This window comes from Felis catus, chromosome C2 (assembly GCF_018350175.1).
Source record: "Felis catus isolate Fca126 chromosome C2, F.catus_Fca126_mat1.0, whole genome shotgun sequence".
NCBI classification, from domain to species: domain Eukaryota; kingdom Metazoa; phylum Chordata; class Mammalia; order Carnivora; family Felidae; genus Felis; species Felis catus.
Window position 1 is genome coordinate 111,803,412 of NC_058376.1, and position 17,195 is coordinate 111,820,606.

General features: G+C 40.6%; 1 protein-coding gene across 14 annotated transcripts in view; it reads right to left on the minus strand.

Annotated features, from left to right (window-relative positions):
- MBNL1 (muscleblind like splicing regulator 1) overlaps positions 1-17,195 on the minus strand; it is a 207,503-nt gene that overhangs the window by 170,522 nt on the left and 19,786 nt on the right. For 5 of the 14 annotated variants that reach the window (XM_045037420.1, XM_006936326.5, XM_045037421.1 and 2 more), the window contains exon 1: positions 13,256-13,423. The exons of 2 other annotated variants lie outside the window; for them this stretch is intronic. The gene's annotated coding sequence lies outside the window, so the exon portion shown is untranslated. Of the gene's footprint in view, positions 1-13,255; positions 13,427-17,195 lie in introns of those variants that run through there. 7 more of the 14 variants (XM_019810554.3, XM_019810551.3, XM_006936319.5 and 4 more) reach the window with 6 other exon arrangements.

Below are 17,195 nucleotides of genomic sequence, written 5' to 3' on the forward strand. Positions count from 1 at the left end.
TTGGAAGAGTGTCTGCAATACTGTCTTTGGGCTCAAGACACTTCTTAAAATGGGCCACTTAAAGCCATCCAACTGAGCCACTGGCAGTGTGCTATGTCATTCAGAAGTGACATCAGAAACTTCACAGGTGCTAATGATTTTGAGTCTAAAAGTAGATTTCGCTGATCTTGGTGAGTGCTGGGGCAAAGGGTATTAGGTGTGAGTAGAACTAATACTATGCAAACCACACTTGATCTAGCTCTTTTTCCCAAGCCAGCAAAACTCCAAAAGTCCACTTCCCGGTCTCTGCTGTTTTGTCTGACCGTATTGCTTCAAAACCTGTCTTTCACATCTTCCCTTCTTCGTTAGGTCTTTCCAGAACAAACTTGGGTTAGGCCTCAAATCTCTACTGCTGTCAGTATTTGTGTACTTCATTCACAGCATACTGAGGGAAACAAACAAGCAGACAAGAAGCCAAGCTGCTGGGTTAGGATCTCAGCACTTGCGGTACCTTCCTACGTGACCCCTGAGCAAATTACCTGACCTCAGCCTCACCAAGCCTCCATTTTCTCACCTGTGAACTAGAGAGAGGGAAGGCACCGCATAAATCTCACAGTGCCGGGAAAGAACCATACATGGTCACATATGTAAAAGAATAAGTGCCTAGCAAGTAAGTGGCTATTTTTGTAATTATGACGATCGCTAATGGTCTGGCCCTGTTGAGATTTTGGTCGTTTTTCTTATTTCACTAAAAATGGACTTTTCTCTCCAGGCTATCAGCTTCAAAAAAAGCAGAAACCATAGCCTTCATTTCTCCTGAAAACGTCAGTCAAAATCTCACGGTGGAGTTTTTTATGCAGAGGGCTTTAAATAAATGTTTATGATTAAAAATGAATAGTAGTAAGCCATGAAATGAAAATTCTGAGTCTTCTAACCCAGCCTGCAGATTAAATCCTGGAAACAAGGGATGAACACTTCACAGCTGAATGGGGTCGCACAAAATACGCACAGTTGCACTTTCACCATTTGAAAGTTTGGAAGCTAGCCTACAAAATACAGCTTTATTTCCTGCACACAAAGAAAAAGCTGGAGGAAAAAGAGCATCGTGTGCATATCCAAAACCCTTTGTCGTTAAAGTAAAATACAACACACCTCTCTCTTACAGATTTTTCCTTTCCGTTAACATAAAAGTCGCAGGCTCTGAAACTTGACTGTCAATACTGAGTGATTTAACCTCCTACTCAAGGAGTTAGCACTAAGAAGCTTCGGATGAACTATGTGTCCCCATGTTTCTCCCAAAGTGCCAACATCAGAAATCAAGCCATCGTTTCTGTCTCATCTAGGATGCCACTACATTTGGGTCATGCTGATGTATCCAATCCTTACACAGAAAAACAAGCACTTTAAGCGTTGAATCACATAACTAAAAGGAATTGTGAGTCGATTTTGTCTTTCCTCCAACATACAGAGCACGTAAAGAGTTAACGTGTCTACTGGACGGTTTTAGGCAAATTCCACACTCTGCCCACAAGCAGCCTATTCTTGGCTCCCGTGCCCACTTTGTTTTGCCCGTACATTACTTGTGAATATTTCAATCACTACACTGGAAACTACTTTGAGAACAGAGCATGTCTTACCTCTGCCCGGGACAGGATAAAGGGGTACGACAAGCCGCACGTGGACACTGTGCTCAATCGGTATTTGCTACGTGAGAGGGTTTTCCTTTGAGGCCCAAAACAATGGCATGAGCCTTCCATTTTCCTTCCCTAGACATTATATAATTTCATTTGCTGTGTGTTCTAAACAGCTCTGTAAGAGAGGAATTTGTTAGCAAAGTGACACGTCTCCAACAGAACACGTCTTCAGTTAATAGTTTCTCTCTTGAAATCCTAAGCTGTGCCACACAGTGGCTGAGGGCACACAGACTGCTGTGTGAACATGATACAACACGAAAGCATGAAATAACCACATCAGGAAGATAAATGAATTTAGTGTGTGCTCTGGAGCTATCCCTATCATTTCTCAGTGAAAATTTTATGGCATCACATTATTGGTGTGAAAGTAAATTATCTCCTGAAACTTCACAAAGCTTCCTTGCAGAGCCTCCCGAAACGCAATGTTGTAACAGGTCACACCATTGCAAGCCCTTTTCATATCTGCTGAAGACAGGAGGCCTAGGGTGTTTTGTTTTGTTTATAAATCTAAGCAAGAGATTATAAGCATTTGTCAAACTATAAGCCAAAGTCAAAGCAGAAAGACAAAAAGTTTATTTGGCAGCCTTTTAAGTTAAATTTACGCCTTCCTGATGTGTGTCATTTGTGGTATGGGTGAAGTTTTAAACTTACTGTATCGTAACTATACCCCTTGCATCCCCAGCAGAATCATCAAGGGGTAACAAAAAATGCTGTTATGAAATAAGAAGAGACAGGGGTTCAGCTCAGTTTGGCTGCTCACCAGCTGTGTGACTTCAGGCAAGCAGGTTAACCTCTCTGCGTCTCTGTTTCCTCACCTCTATCAAGAGAATGATGGCTCCTGCCACGAAGGCCTGTTCCCTGTTTAACACCATTACCAGGTGATTCTTTCAAAAAAGAATATAAGCTGGCAGTGTCTCACAGAGAAGACACTCGGATACGGTAGCTGGCCTCCTTACTTTCCCCCTGTTCATCCCGTTTCCTTACAAACGCTGAAGAGATAGACAAATTTCTCCTCCACACAGCACACCTTGACTACTAAGTCCCACTAAGACTTCCTTCTTTGGATTTTCTTCTTTCCTTGACTTTCCTCCTTTGGTACTCAATAGTATAGCACCAATACTCAACTGTACTATTCACTTTTCATGTCTTTATCTTCAGCTCAATTACACACCAACGAAGAGAAACTAAGTAATTCTCCTTTGGATCCTCTTCTGCCCTACTATAATCCCTTGACTCTAATAGGTACTCAAAGTATGTCTGTTAATTGGTTATTTAGCAGAACACAAAGGATGAACTGATTTCCCTGTATGGCCTTATGGTTAACATAGTAGAATAGCTTTTTATGTGAAAAGACCTCAGCACTTAGCAAACTTTGATCCATTACTGAGAAACAGACACAATATTTTCTCCCAACACAGTATTAATTGCTCCCAAAATAATATTTACTTTTCAAAACCCATCCTCAAAACTCTGTTTCTCTGAGTCATTTCCCACATGCAATTTTCAGTAAATGTAGGTCCCCCAGAAAGCATCGTGCACAATTCTGCTTGAAGGATAGATTTTTCAACAGTCTCAATTCTTCTGGATATTTCAAATTAGTTTTTGAAAAGGTCATGCAGTACCTCAGAGAGACTCTATACCTGGGTCAAAGATCTGCTTGTATTCCCTGTTGTTCACTTTTGCTATGCTCGTCGTATCTCTCACAGTCTTCTGGATGGGGCATTTAAAACCAAATATTATCTAATGCCACTAAATTGACAATGCAGCTTTCCCTGAAATGTCTGAGCAATGAAATTCAAATAACGGCTCAAAATAATTTGGAGTAAATTTGTCTAGTTAAAATTAGCCCAATGAACAGAGAAAGCAAAGAAGAATTTCTAATTTTAACACCATTTAATCTTAGTTACTTAAAAAAATGAACATTTTGTGAACATTATCTTAACAGGGCAACTGAACAGATTTTTATCTTATCTTTATAAGCACAAGGCAAAAATCAGATAAACTAATAATAGAAAAAGACATCCTAAGTGTGGCTCTGACATAATACTAAGAGGCATAAAAACAAAAGCTGAAATAAAGCACTGTTAACATTATTTTCTCTAGCTCTCTGTAAACATGCTATAAAGACATAAACAGAGCAATTTTTATTATTTCTCATGGAAATACCCATCTAAAGAAATAATAAGTGGTAAATAGGTATAAATAGAATCTCCTTCTTGAAAACTGTCCTGATTTCATGGGAATCTGTCTATGCATGTTAAATACAACATAATCTATCATTGCTCTGACATTTTTCTGCTTAAACTATGTTAAGCCATTTACTTGTAAAAAGCATGTAAGGACCTTAAGCAAAATGGCCTGTGAGAATGCCTCTAAAGCTTTCTATTCTATTCAAAACATAACTATCCTCACAACACCAAGAAACTGTTAACTCCGTGTAACTGCTTACTTATTCCCATATGTACATCATTCTGTTTGTAACAGTGTCTGATTATTAAGGAGTTTTATTTCCAGGAAAGAGAATCTCACAGTTATACTGAAACGTTCCCTAAAATAGCAAGGTCTGCGAAGCAGAAATGTCAGTGGCATTGAGCACATTGCAAACTTACTTTATCATGTATCTGGGTGACACCTGCTTTATCACAGAGGCCAGGTTACACCGGTGTTCCTTTAATGAGGGACCAGAAGTACCTGGCCAACACTGCAACACTTCCTAGCAAATAACAACATACGCCTAAAGAGGAAATTATGCTTACTTCAGAATTACCAATTTGGGATGAAGAATTTGGCGACCTTCTACAGCTCCTCAGATCCTGTGCTTTATTTAAAAGCGGTGGACACAGAAATGGCATGGTTTAAGAAGTTAACACGCAGCGTCCACTTAATCGAGTTATAGAGTTCCTGACAGAACGCAATTTCAAGTGTTTTTATCTTACTGATATTTAGAATAAAGTTCCTGATCATAAAAGAGCTCGCAAGTAGCAACATAATGAACAGAATTAACATTACAGATTGAAATTTTTATGTAAAACTTTTCTGATGAAAAGTTTAAAACGATTCTTACTATATTTTAAGAATCATTTTTAACACCTCCCATTCCCTTTCACGTCCACATCTAGTCAGTTGCTACATCCTATGGACCCTATGCCTGTCACTTCTCCCCCAGGGAACATGTCCTCCTTGTCACTTCCCATCATTTCCCTCAGTCCTTCATCTCTTTCCTACAATCTCTACTTCATCCTGTGCGTCCTATCCTTCCTCTAAATTGTCACTAGAATAGGTCCCTGTCGGGTTACGCGCCTGGCCAAACGTCTCACGTTCCCAGCTGGGTGTCAAACTCGTACCACCTGTTTCTCAATGCCCCCCAACGCGTAGTGCCAACCTCCTTTCCCACCTAATTCCTCCCTTCTCCCTACTCTATATGCTGCCCACCTCCCCCTATGCCTTTTCTCTCTATCCTCTTTCTGTTCATTCTTTCCGAGCCTCCCCAAACACTGGAGCAAGCGCGACTCTGCTAAAGTATTCCAAATGTCTGCGGTCTTGATCTCCCATTCACACTAACACAAGCATTCTTTAAATCTGCTTTCATTCTTTCACGTACAAACATGGCTTCTAGAACTGGGCCACCCTGGTTCAACTCCTTGCTGTGCTACTCATTAGCGACGCCACTCGGGACTATTAACCCGTCAGTGCCTCGGTTTCCCCATCTGCGAAGCTGAGATATCGACAGTAACCATCGCACAGGGTTGTTCTGAGGAATACATGAATTGATTTGTACATCTTACCCTGGCACATAGGAAACAGTCCAAAATGTAAGTAATCACCATGACAGTTCTTACCCTCATTACTATTCTTTATAGACCATTTCCAATTGGTTAAAAACATGGACATTTGAATAAAGACAGAAAACAAGCCTCATAATTCTACAAATGACAAAAAGAGCTGTCTAGCCATGCTACTTAATCCTGAAGATAAAGGTCATAAGGCCTATTTTACAGCTGCAGAAAAAGATTAAATGAGCTATTTTATAAAGAAATGGACAGCAAAGTACAACTTCTACTAATTATTATTTATATGTTTAGAACTTCACAGATACAGAACTTAAGGACTGGAAGGAGTCAATGGTTGTTCCCAGATCACATATCCAGTCAGATCTGGTATAAAATAAAGTCTATACATTGTGAAGCTTCTCTATGCCTACCCACCCCCCCACCCCCCAACCAACAAAGTCATTTGTTCCTTTCAAAACACAGACAAAAATGCAGTAAGTATACCCAGAACCGGAAATTTTAAAATGATAACAGTAACACTGGTATCACCTCCTACATTTGCCGAGCGTGTTCCACTTTTCAAAAGTTCTCCCCCAGTGAGGTCTGTTTTTGTTGTTCTGCTTGCACTGCAACAAACACTGGGGCTTTCAAAACGAACTTAGAGGCTGTTTATAAGAACTGATGTATCTTTTCGTACACTACTTCCTGAAACTAAAATTTGGTAAAGAGAAATATCAATGAGGGGGCCTTTGGCTGAGGAATGCTGAGTCACAAGTCCAGCCAATGGTTCAGGGCTTTTCCCAACAACTTTTGCCGGACAGCAGGCCTCTATGCCTTCCTTTCTTTGTATCTGTCACCTATCCGGACTGCCACCACCGACCCCAGACTATCTTTCTGCTAGGATAAGAGCTACCCATCCACATGGAGTGCTAAAAGGTCATTGCAAAAGTAATTCTTTTCTTGCAATCAGAGAAGGGCAGAAACAAATAAAATGTGAATGTCTCATTACTACTACCATCAACAATGCTGGCAAACAGATTGCCAGACACAGGACTACAAATTGTAGATACTATAAGCTCTGACTGGTCTTGTAAGTTCTAACTCTAAATCAAGTTCAAAAAATGCCTTTAACGATGTTCTAAATATGAACTGCATAATGCCTTATTTTGGCATTCTTGCTATTTAACATGCTTGTGATGTGTTTTGACTATTAAACTGTAAAGTCTCTGTTTATATTTCCTCACACTCCCACTGCACATATTATTGTTACCACACTTTTTAGCATTTTCTGGAAGAGTCTGTTCAGTCACCATCACTGTAGACAGATGTTAGTATGCTGCAAACTCAAATAAGAAGGTATAGATGATGTTGCCACACGTTCCACAGACTATCTACTTAAAGCATTTATTATTTTTCAAAACCCACAAAACTGTACTCCTAATTGGGACAATTATACCTGTGTCTGAAACCATCATTCAGTACCTTCTGCTTTTATTTCTTCATTTCTCTTTTATTCAATGTCACATGAGACTGGATACTCAGGCTGTTTCTGATTAAAATCTCCTGGCTAATAGATACTTCTCTCAATGCTGCTCATCACGCTTTATACATCTCTTTTCCCAAAAGGAAATCACTGCTTTTTCAATACATTTTAGCATGATTTCCACTTCTTAACTTTAATATATAGATTTTTAGAAAACAACCTCATTGTAAACAACCTCACTGTCACTGTCAGTTTACTTTCAACCTAGTCTTTGGCAATTTCTCTCCATCCACTGTTCAAATTCATTCATTACCCACGCTGGTCTCCTGACACATAGTAACTATTTGGTGCTTCAACAGTAAAACTGATGGCAAAAGCTATCAATTATTCTCATATAGGACATTTGGAAATCCGTATGTTTCTACTAAAAAAATGAACTAGATAAATGGACTAGAACACATACAAAAATCCCGTGTCGGGATGCTAAGTATAAATGCATGAGAAATATGGAAATATTCACTGAATATATATAATTAAAACTGGCTTAATAGAATATTTTTGTATGGTTGGAAAATGAAGAATAGCTTTTTTTTCCCCATTATTTATGCATTAGGACTGTTTCCTTTATTATATGTATTGGTCAGGGCTACATTAAGACTTAGTTTTCCTTATCTGAACTTCCAAAACCATGTTACCAAGCCACTGTTTATGAAATCTCACTTTCTACTTACAGTTATTTTCAAAACTCTTAACTTCTGCTATCAGACTGCTACTCCTTTGAACAAGTGTACTTTGGCTAAGTTTGGTAGATTTCACTGAGCCTAGCTTGCTATTTTTGCCACAACACATATTCACTTATAAATCAACAATACAAAATAAAATCTCTCAAATTGACTGTGATGTTTATTTCATATGATTAAACTTTTTCCCATGATACTCGAATCTTGTTAGCTCTTTAAAACAAGTTCATTCTTAATAGCTCCCAAGCTGTTTTAAAAATGAAAATATACTGTTAAATGTAAGTTCCTTTTAAAAATTCTTTGGAGGAAGAAGTATCAGTTAAAGAGGGACAGGAGTTGATATCTGCACTGACTTTAGATTATATGCTATTTAGCACAATTCTTTTTAATACTTTGATGTTATTTAACATCCAGATTATTTGAATAAATTATTAGCATTGTCTCGGGCACACCTAGCTTTCACACACTCACATAAAAATTGTGTCCACATGCGTGAGTATGTACCTCATCAACTGTTATTCACCTCTTTGGATATATAAAAGATATACTTGTCAATTTTTATTTAAAAAAATTTTTTTTAATCTTATTTATTTTTGAGAGAGAGACAGAGTGTGAGCAGGGGAGGAGCAGAGAGAGAGGGAGACACAGAGTCCGAAGCAGGCTCCAGGCCCTGAGCTGTCAGCACAGAGCCTGACGCGGGGTTCGAACTCATGAACTGAGAGATCATGACCTGAGCCGAAGTCGGACGCTCAACCAACTGAGCCACCCAGGCACCCCTATACTTCTCAATTTTTAAAACAACGCCCATGGAGATGACAGTTTTTCTTTTGCTGTATACATACTACTGGAAGCATAACAGTTATTTCAGAAACATCTCCTTTTTAAGAGTTGATCTCAGTGGAAAAGGAATTCTTCACTCCATGCAAGATGGCTACCTTTCATCATGAGATCATTACATCCTGAACTGTTTTAGCAAAGGATAATCACAGAAACCTGAATAAGCCCTCAAAAACAGTGGGAAAAGTGTCAACTATACAATGCCTAATACTATAACATAAATGCTTTCAAGATTCTTCATTTTTATGGATGTCACGGGCACCCGTGTTAAGATGTCTCTTGGAAAACGTAAATAATTGTCCATAAAAGAGGTACTAGAGTCATTAAAAACTAATAATAATATGTAAAAACCCATAAACATGTATTTGCTAAGTGTTTTTTTCCAGGATATAGCTGTAATGTTTATATAAATATATATTTGTATAATATGAAAAACACTACATAAAAATCAATTTCCCTATCTCAAATCTAAAAATATAAAATATGTCTAGAGACACTTAATGCTACATGTCAATAGCTGTTCTTGAATTCTCTGCTTTGCAATCAATATCTCTCCAACCATTAGTGAATATGCTCCATGACTCATCAGAAATGATATGCGAAGTTAATGGGGATCATGGTTCCCCCCACACTCCCTACATGCATCGACACTAATGGCAGTCACGCCTCATATAGTGGGAGACAGATTCAAGATGGCACCAAGCCAGGAGGCAACTCTTCTGAGGTTCTCTAAAACCTGCCCTGCCCGTGGAAAGAACCCACTACATCCATCCCGTCCTATATCTTTGGCATCCTTCAAGGAAATAAAAGTAAGCATGCTTTATATGGATAAAAAAGAAGCGCATTTTTCAGCTTAACACTCACTGTGTATGGCAAAATGGACTTCAGTTATGAAAATATCTGAGGGGAATGTTTCCAGGACCTATGCCATTGTGCTTTGTTTGCTAGTCAGATGCTTTCTCAAGAATGTGTTCAAATTATAAAGACAATGTCTCCGTGTATAGAAATTCCTGAAAGCCCGTATTACCACAGAAACATATTTTTACGTTTCCTAATATTCAAAACAATGCCTTATACCACACAAGTGAAAATCTCATTCTTGTGAATTTATTAATTAACAATTCGGTCAGGAGTTTGTTTGGATTTACTTGATGTTTTTATTTTCTAAGGAAGGAAAGTCATAGGAAAGGAAAATACATATTAAGCATTTGAGGATAATTGCTATTTACCAAAAACTCTATTTTAAAATAAGTTTTAGTGACTCGTTTATGTTTGGTAACTTCAGGACAATGATAGCTATAGTGTCTCTAAAATGTTCCTAAGTAGCAATCATACTCTATTCTGGCCTTTGAGAGGTGTTAGGACTCATCCACTAATTATAAGCCTTTTCTCTGTTATTACTACCTCACCATTAAATCTCTAAACTAAATAGTAGTTTTGAGGAAATAAAAATAGATGTTAGGTAGTGTGTTTTCTTAGATTTTGGTTACAATGGATAAGAAAGACAAGGTATTTGTGTGTATAATATACTTTTTTAGCTTGTGAAAATAAAAGTCAGTTTTATTATTTTAACCAGCAAACTCGCGAGGCTTTCTCTCAGAATTCTGCTCCCCTGATCTATTTGAGAACAGCACTGTCCAATAGAAATGTAATACAAGCCACATTTGTTACTTTAGGTTTTCTAGTAGTCGTATTTTAAAAAAGTAAAAAGAAACAGGTGAAATTAATCTAACTGAATATTCTACTGAAACCAATCTATCCAAAATATTATCACTGCAACACATAATCAGTATTAAAAATACGAATCAGATGCTTAACATTCTTCCCTTCATTCAAAGTTTTCCAAATCCAGAAGGTATTTTACACTTAGAGCAAATCTCAGTCCCAACTAGCCACATTTCAAATGCTCGACAGCCACATGTGGCTAGTGGCTACCGCACTGGGTGGCAATTCTGGATTTCCAAAAATACGAAGCTCTTGAGCCTAAAAGGCCATCACTTCAAAATCTTCCTATGTAATATCTTCTATGATCAGCATTGCTGCTAGGATTTTATTTTGAACCAAACATTTAAGTGAATAGATTCTGCTTCCTTCCTTCACTCCCCTCACCCTGCCTTTCTATTGCACACCCTGATGACTTTCTCTTAAGGGCGTAAGAAACCCCAGCGACCTATTCTCTTTAGCTTCTTCTAAGCAAGATCTGAGATGTTCTCGAACCTGTGCATCTTCAGTCACCAAGCAGAAAACCAGAAGGTGCAGCAAAAGGCTATTCTCTGTTTTCATAAATAGAGATATCAAACACAGGTCTAAGGAACGGCAACACCGATAAAGGCCAAGGGCAACCTTTTTGCTTACAATAAAAATAGGAGATTTTATATAATAAAGTAACACGCCCTGCTTCAATGAGAAATATGATTTGACTCTTCCCCTCACCCCAGGAGAAACCTTGGGATACTCTGTTCTTGGTCTGGAACAGAACCCAGTGCTTCATTTCATAGGAATTCTGTGCCCAGAGGAAGAACAGAATGCTGGAAACAGAATTTAATGAATTCAACTTGGAGTCTTAAGTTTGCCTCAAATGTGGAAATGTAAACACAAGCAATAATATTTTAAACCATGAAACACTTTGGATTCTCCACTGGCATGGCTGCATTGAGTACCACACTCGATGTGTATCTGCACACAAATTTGTTCTTAGTAACATGAGAAAAAAAAAATTAAACTAGGCACATGCGAGCTTTTCTGAGGCTCTTAGTAATAATAAAACCTGATTATTATGTCTTAAGTGACACTGTAATTATAGACGGATGGATGAACAGGTTTTCTGGTGCTGACCTAACCTGTTCCCTCAAACACAAAAGGCAAACTTTTGTAGTGCTCGGTGAGGGAAACCCCCCCATTAAACAAATAAAACAAAAAACTATGTCTACATCTTGAAAAAAAGCCCTACCAACACAATAATCCAAAAGAATTTCACCGCCATGCAAATACACCACATGGATGAGAATCAGAACACTGTCAGGTTCCTAAAAAAACAGCTTCTAGCTATAGCTGTCACCCACCGACTTTAAGAAAGCAAAGATACAAGTGTCAACAGTGTGCTTTCTCAGGCTACAAAGTAACTTTATTCAGTGTCTCTGGCTGTAACTCTACAGCTAAGGCATTCTAAGTATTGAACTAAATATTCTCAAGATGAGTTTCACAGTCCTTGAACTTCCGTTTTAATCGCCTCAGTGATTTTTTTTTTTTCCTCCTATCTCAACAGCAAGACAAGGAGAGACAGCAACGCTCTCAGGAACCCACACAGACAACATGGAGTGGATTACTTATGCGGGTATAGACTAGTTATGTACTAAATACCCTCTGTGTATAAACAGACACTGTGTTCAAACCCAGGAGGGAGGAACACGGCGTCCACGGGTGTAGGATTTCAAAGCGCCTTGCAGAGGGCCTGCAAATCCAAAGGGCATTAATTATGACTTCTCTCTGGGTGTATTAATTTGTTTAAGAAACGCCTCAGAGGACGGCAGAGTTTTACCATCCATCTGCTATCGTTTGTGCCTGTGCTGGTGGGGCACACAAAGTAAAGACAGTGGCAAATAACCTTTCTGGCAGCTTCTTACTCCGTTTTAATCCCAGGGAAGCACACTCCACGGAAACACACCATCAAATCCCAGCAGCAGCCGTCTACTCTCGGGGCCAGGGAGAGACTTAAGAACACAATGACTCTTGTAGCAACACCCCTGTAGTTGTAAAGTGCCGTGAGAGGGGCCAACACAAGCTCCACCATATACCTGCTCGTGTTACAAGCTCTGGAATCAAAGTATTCTCACATGACACATTACTACCAATAACAGATTCCGGCTCCGTTTCAAAAAAAAAAAAAAAGTGTGGGGGTGGGGGGGGGACTACATATTTGTCCTGCTTTTGTCTAAAAACCAGAACCCAAGTACTAACTACTTTCCCTCCTCAACCTTTCGTGAAAGCAATTCAACCAACTGCGGCTCCACCCAGAGAGCGTCTATACTTACTTTTCTTACAGTTTTTGAGTGACGCACTACAAAACGATGGGGGGGGGGGGGAGAGGAGCCCTCTCATGCAGGGCGTCTTCCGCCCTGTAAACTTGGCAAAAGGCAAACTGGACTGAAATACAGCACTCTCCATATAAGGAAGCCCAGCTAAACATGTCATGCGTAATTTATGGGTAGCAGGCAGAGAATTAACCTTTGCGTGCACATATTTGGCCCAGATGAAAACCGGGGCTGGATGGCAGCCCCCGGGGACAGGGATGCGGGATCTCTTGGGAGACACCGTGGCTCGCGTCTGATGGGCTCGCGTCTCCTCCTAACGAAGGTCATTAAGTTGTAAGTACACTTCCACGCACCTGTTTCTTTCATCCCCCCCCCCACCACCACCACCCCCCGCCGCCCCCCGCCTCTTTCTCTCTTTCTTTCTTGCTCTTTCTGCCTCGGCTGCCAAGCTGGAAGCTGGCTGCGCTCTGACAGTGTCCGCAGAGCCCCGGGAAGGGCGGCTCGGAGCTGGGCTGCAGCTGCAACCTCCCGCTCTCCCTCCAGCTCGGGCTGGTGTGCGAGAGGGAAGCCTCCACCGCGGCGAGCCAGCCGCTGCCGCTACGAGACGCAGCCGGCCGGAGCCTCCTCTCACTTCCTCCTTCAGCCATGTACAGCCCCGAAAGAGTACAAACAATGCAGAGCAGCGGAGCAGCGCGAGGAAACTGTGAACAGGGAAACTTACCTCTCACATTTTTTTTCAGAGGCAGCCCGACTGCCGACCGAGTGCCCAAGGCATTGTGGGAGTCCTGATTCCAAGAGGCCCGCGATTTAAAATTGAACTTGTCAGTTCCCGGTCACGGGAGCATTGTGAGCGCCACAACTCATTCAGCTGCAGTGGAAAGACTGTTGCATGTCGCTGTGCAGCCTCTTATCGCCGAGGTCTGGTTTCCGCTGCTGCTGCGCGGCCCCTCCCCCGCCAGCCCAGCCCCACCAGGAAGCCCGGGGCGGACTCGTCGAGCTCCCGGACGCACGCGGCCGCGAAAAAAACGCTCTTCAACTTTCCGCCGCCCTCCCGCCCTTCCCCGGGCCGCCCTGGCGCCCCTCAACCGAACAAAGTCCGCAAGGGGTGGTCGTGGCCGCTCGCGGGTCGGCGCACCGAGCAAAAGGAAACCGCAGCCGGCGCTGGCGAGGTGCATCCCCGCAGCCAACCGGTGGTATGTTCCATCTTACACGTTCAACATTATTGCAGCCGAGCTATAGTGCAAACGGGACGCACCCCTACTACTTTCTGCTCCTTCCGACCAGCCGGGCGGACAAATAGGTTCTTTTTTTTTTTTTTTTTTTTTTTTTTTTTAAAGAGGCCGGTGGATGGGTCTTTTATAAGGAAGCCGGCAAGGTTAGGTTGAAGGTGAGAATCCGATCGGCATGAAACGGTAAGGATCGGATGGGGCTGCCGCCTTAAATTGCACCACACAGTTTTTGAACCTGGATGGCTCACAGGCGGGAAAAACATCTGCAAGGCTGCCAGTGTGTGTCTGCCTCAAGTAACGGCGTGTGCGCAGTTTTGCAGTTCCTTAGTGAAACTGATTGTCACACAAGCACAAAAACTCCTGTTCCAGCTTCCCGTCTAGCTTGTAAATAATATTTGGAATGTAAAACCCTTTCTTCCCAACTCCGCGTTACATGATTTATAGAAAAGCACAGCCCCTTCTTTAAAAATAAAATGCCATTTTCTGAAATACTGGAATATTCTAAGGCACATAAGTCATATTATTGTTGGAGCAAAAGAAACCACAGCCCCGAATCATAATTCATTGGGTGTTGTAAGATGTAACTTGGCTTCCCTTTGAATGGAAAGAATTTGGGGTTAATGTGATGTGATAATGTTTTGGAGATTTGGGGGCAGAATTTCCTTTGGATTTAAGGAATTTTGATAACTTGTTCAATAATGAATCTAATTTAAACCATTGGTTCCATGTTTTGGACACAATCTGGAATGAAATGGTAGGTAAGGTGCAGTGTTCTTCCTACAACTTTATTAAGTTGTGTTAAAGAGGGTGCGGCTGGCTTCTGGAGAAGGAAAAAAAATCATGAAAGGTGCTAAGGTTCAGAAATAAGCCCAGAGGCACTAATAACAGACTTGAGTTCTGACCCTTGACTAGATCCACAAAACACTGAGTTAGTACTGTGCATACTGTGCACTGCTCCCTTCCATACAAATTAATTAATTAATTAACTAGTTAATTAATTAATTAGATGGCCCTACTTATCAGTGTTAATCATTAAGAAGTACCCAAGCACACACACAGCTGAAGTAGATTAAGAGGACACTGACACTTTCTCAGAGGACAGGAATGGGCATTCTCTATCTGCCAATTAGTAGCTGTGAGGACTTCCTTCCTTCTAATTCGGCATTCACTGCAACAACTACATCGAATGCCTGCTATGCCAGAGCTACAAGAATGGATAACACAGTCCCTACACAGTCAAGGATGATACTTCCACTAGGAAAGAGACAAACCAATTAACTCTGCCTGAGGGGTGAATGCTAAGATGGTGTAGGCAAGCCCAAGGGGGCCTGAGGAAGGTTAGGGAAGGCTTCCTGGAGGAGTTATTTTGAACAGGTGCCTTGAAAGGTATATAGGAATTAGCGAGATGGAAAGGGAGTTGGGGCTGGACGAGTGAAGAAAAGAGCATGGTCAATACAACGGGCCTATCAGCCTTCCTGTTAGAGGGGAAGGAAGGGTAAGTGTAGGGGAGTGGCAGGAGATGAGCCAAAAGCAGGTCTGTGTTAAGCCCAGGAGTCTCTACTCTGAAAATCATGATGAAATGGAAGAGTTTATACAGCAAGGGGATAGGTAGGTAGAGTTTGGATTTGTATTTCAGAAAGATCCTGTGGCAGCAGCTTGAGGGTGAATGGGAGTGTGGGGTGGCGGCCCATAGAAGAAGGGTGAATGGGTGTGGACAGACTGGAAAAATGACTCACGCAGGGAATGAGGAAGGGAGGAACCTTGGGAGACTCCCAAATCCCTGGCTTAGCCTACTGGATTGTTTGCTACTTGCCTTTTAATGTCTTCAATTTGCCTTTCATTCTCCATGACAACGAACCCATGACTTCTGAGCTGGGCCACCTATGTGTCTGCTAACAGGTTGGTGCCCTAGCTGGCTTCCACACACACCTCAGGATGTCCAGTGAACTGCTAAGGACTAATCCCCATTGTGGGAATTTATTTTCAATTGTTCTCAGACCCTTGTAGACTTGCAAGTTAGCACTTTGGTGCTCTCTTTTCTTGTGGGTTAGAAAATTTGCTGTTTGGAGCAACATGGTGAAAAACAGGACTTTGGACCTGTGTATGGTGCAAGAAGGGAAATTATTTTTCCACTTCGGCACTGGAGAAGCGGGGAAGTTCTGGGAACAAAAGAGAAATTGAAACTGAGACAGATTTTCTGCTCCACCGAACAGAATACAAAGAAATACAAGAAAGACCCTTGAATGTTAGAAACGGTAAAATAAACATCCTCATAAATGACTGAGAAGAGAAAAAAATGTTATTTCACGTTAGATGAAGGAAAAAGCGATGGCTAACAAAACTCATATAAAATAATGGTCAATCTAGGACTCAAAAATGTGTCAAAAGAAATTGTGATATAAAACTTCGTTGCCAGTGACTTTGCTTAATATATTATTACAGATGATATTATAACATGAGTAATGATACTGAAAATTTTGAAGCACTGTAACAAGAACCAGATCACATGTTAAAAATATTAAATCATGTTGCTAGCTTTCAACTACCAGTAGCATTCTAACCACATTTTAAATTGTGGAAATTATTAAAAAAATCATTAGTAATAAAAAGTAAATAGTTTCCCGTTTAGAACACCAATGATAGTCCCTCAGTGCCAGGGGAGCATTAGCAGTATGGTTTCCTGTGCTTCTGTGAAGTGTACTGACAGTTCACGGGCTCATGAGTGAGTAGATCCATAAGTATAAAAAGAAGGTCATTTGTGGGTGGAGAGGGAAATTATAGAAAACAATTTCAGATGAAACAGAACTACCGTTTTAGATAAAGGAAAGAATGTTCACTGCCGGTTTCTGAAATATTTCAAACCATTCAAGTCTTAATTATACCAATGAATCCCAATAGAAATGCAGTTAAGCAATATGGTTTTTAGAGATAATATCAACTACCAGGTTCACCAATAATGCAGATAAAGGAAATGGTAGCATTTATCTTTTTCACTCAGATGGGAGTCTGTGAAGCACCTGTGTAAATGTGTGAGCATGTGTATGAATTGTATCTTCCTTGTCCTACATACACATTTATAGCTCAGTAAGTTCTCATAGCCTCCCAAATGTGATTTGCCTTTCCTGGCCAAACAAAACAAAACAAAAACTCAGTGAAAATACCCCAAAAAGGTATGTTTTTTTAAAAAATTGAAATATGAAAAGGTCTTGAATCACTGATCTAGGAATACTGTTTTTATTATACCAGGATAAAAATAATCCATTGCAAGATACTGTCAAAACTGAGACCCAGATGCAGATCTTTGCTTTCTAGCTCATGTTTAAATACATATGGTTGAGAGAAGAAGCTTCTGGAAGGCAATGAAGAGTTGGAAACATTTTTGTATGGAGAATCCATTTTAAGCAGATACATTAAATGTATCTCTATTAAGTT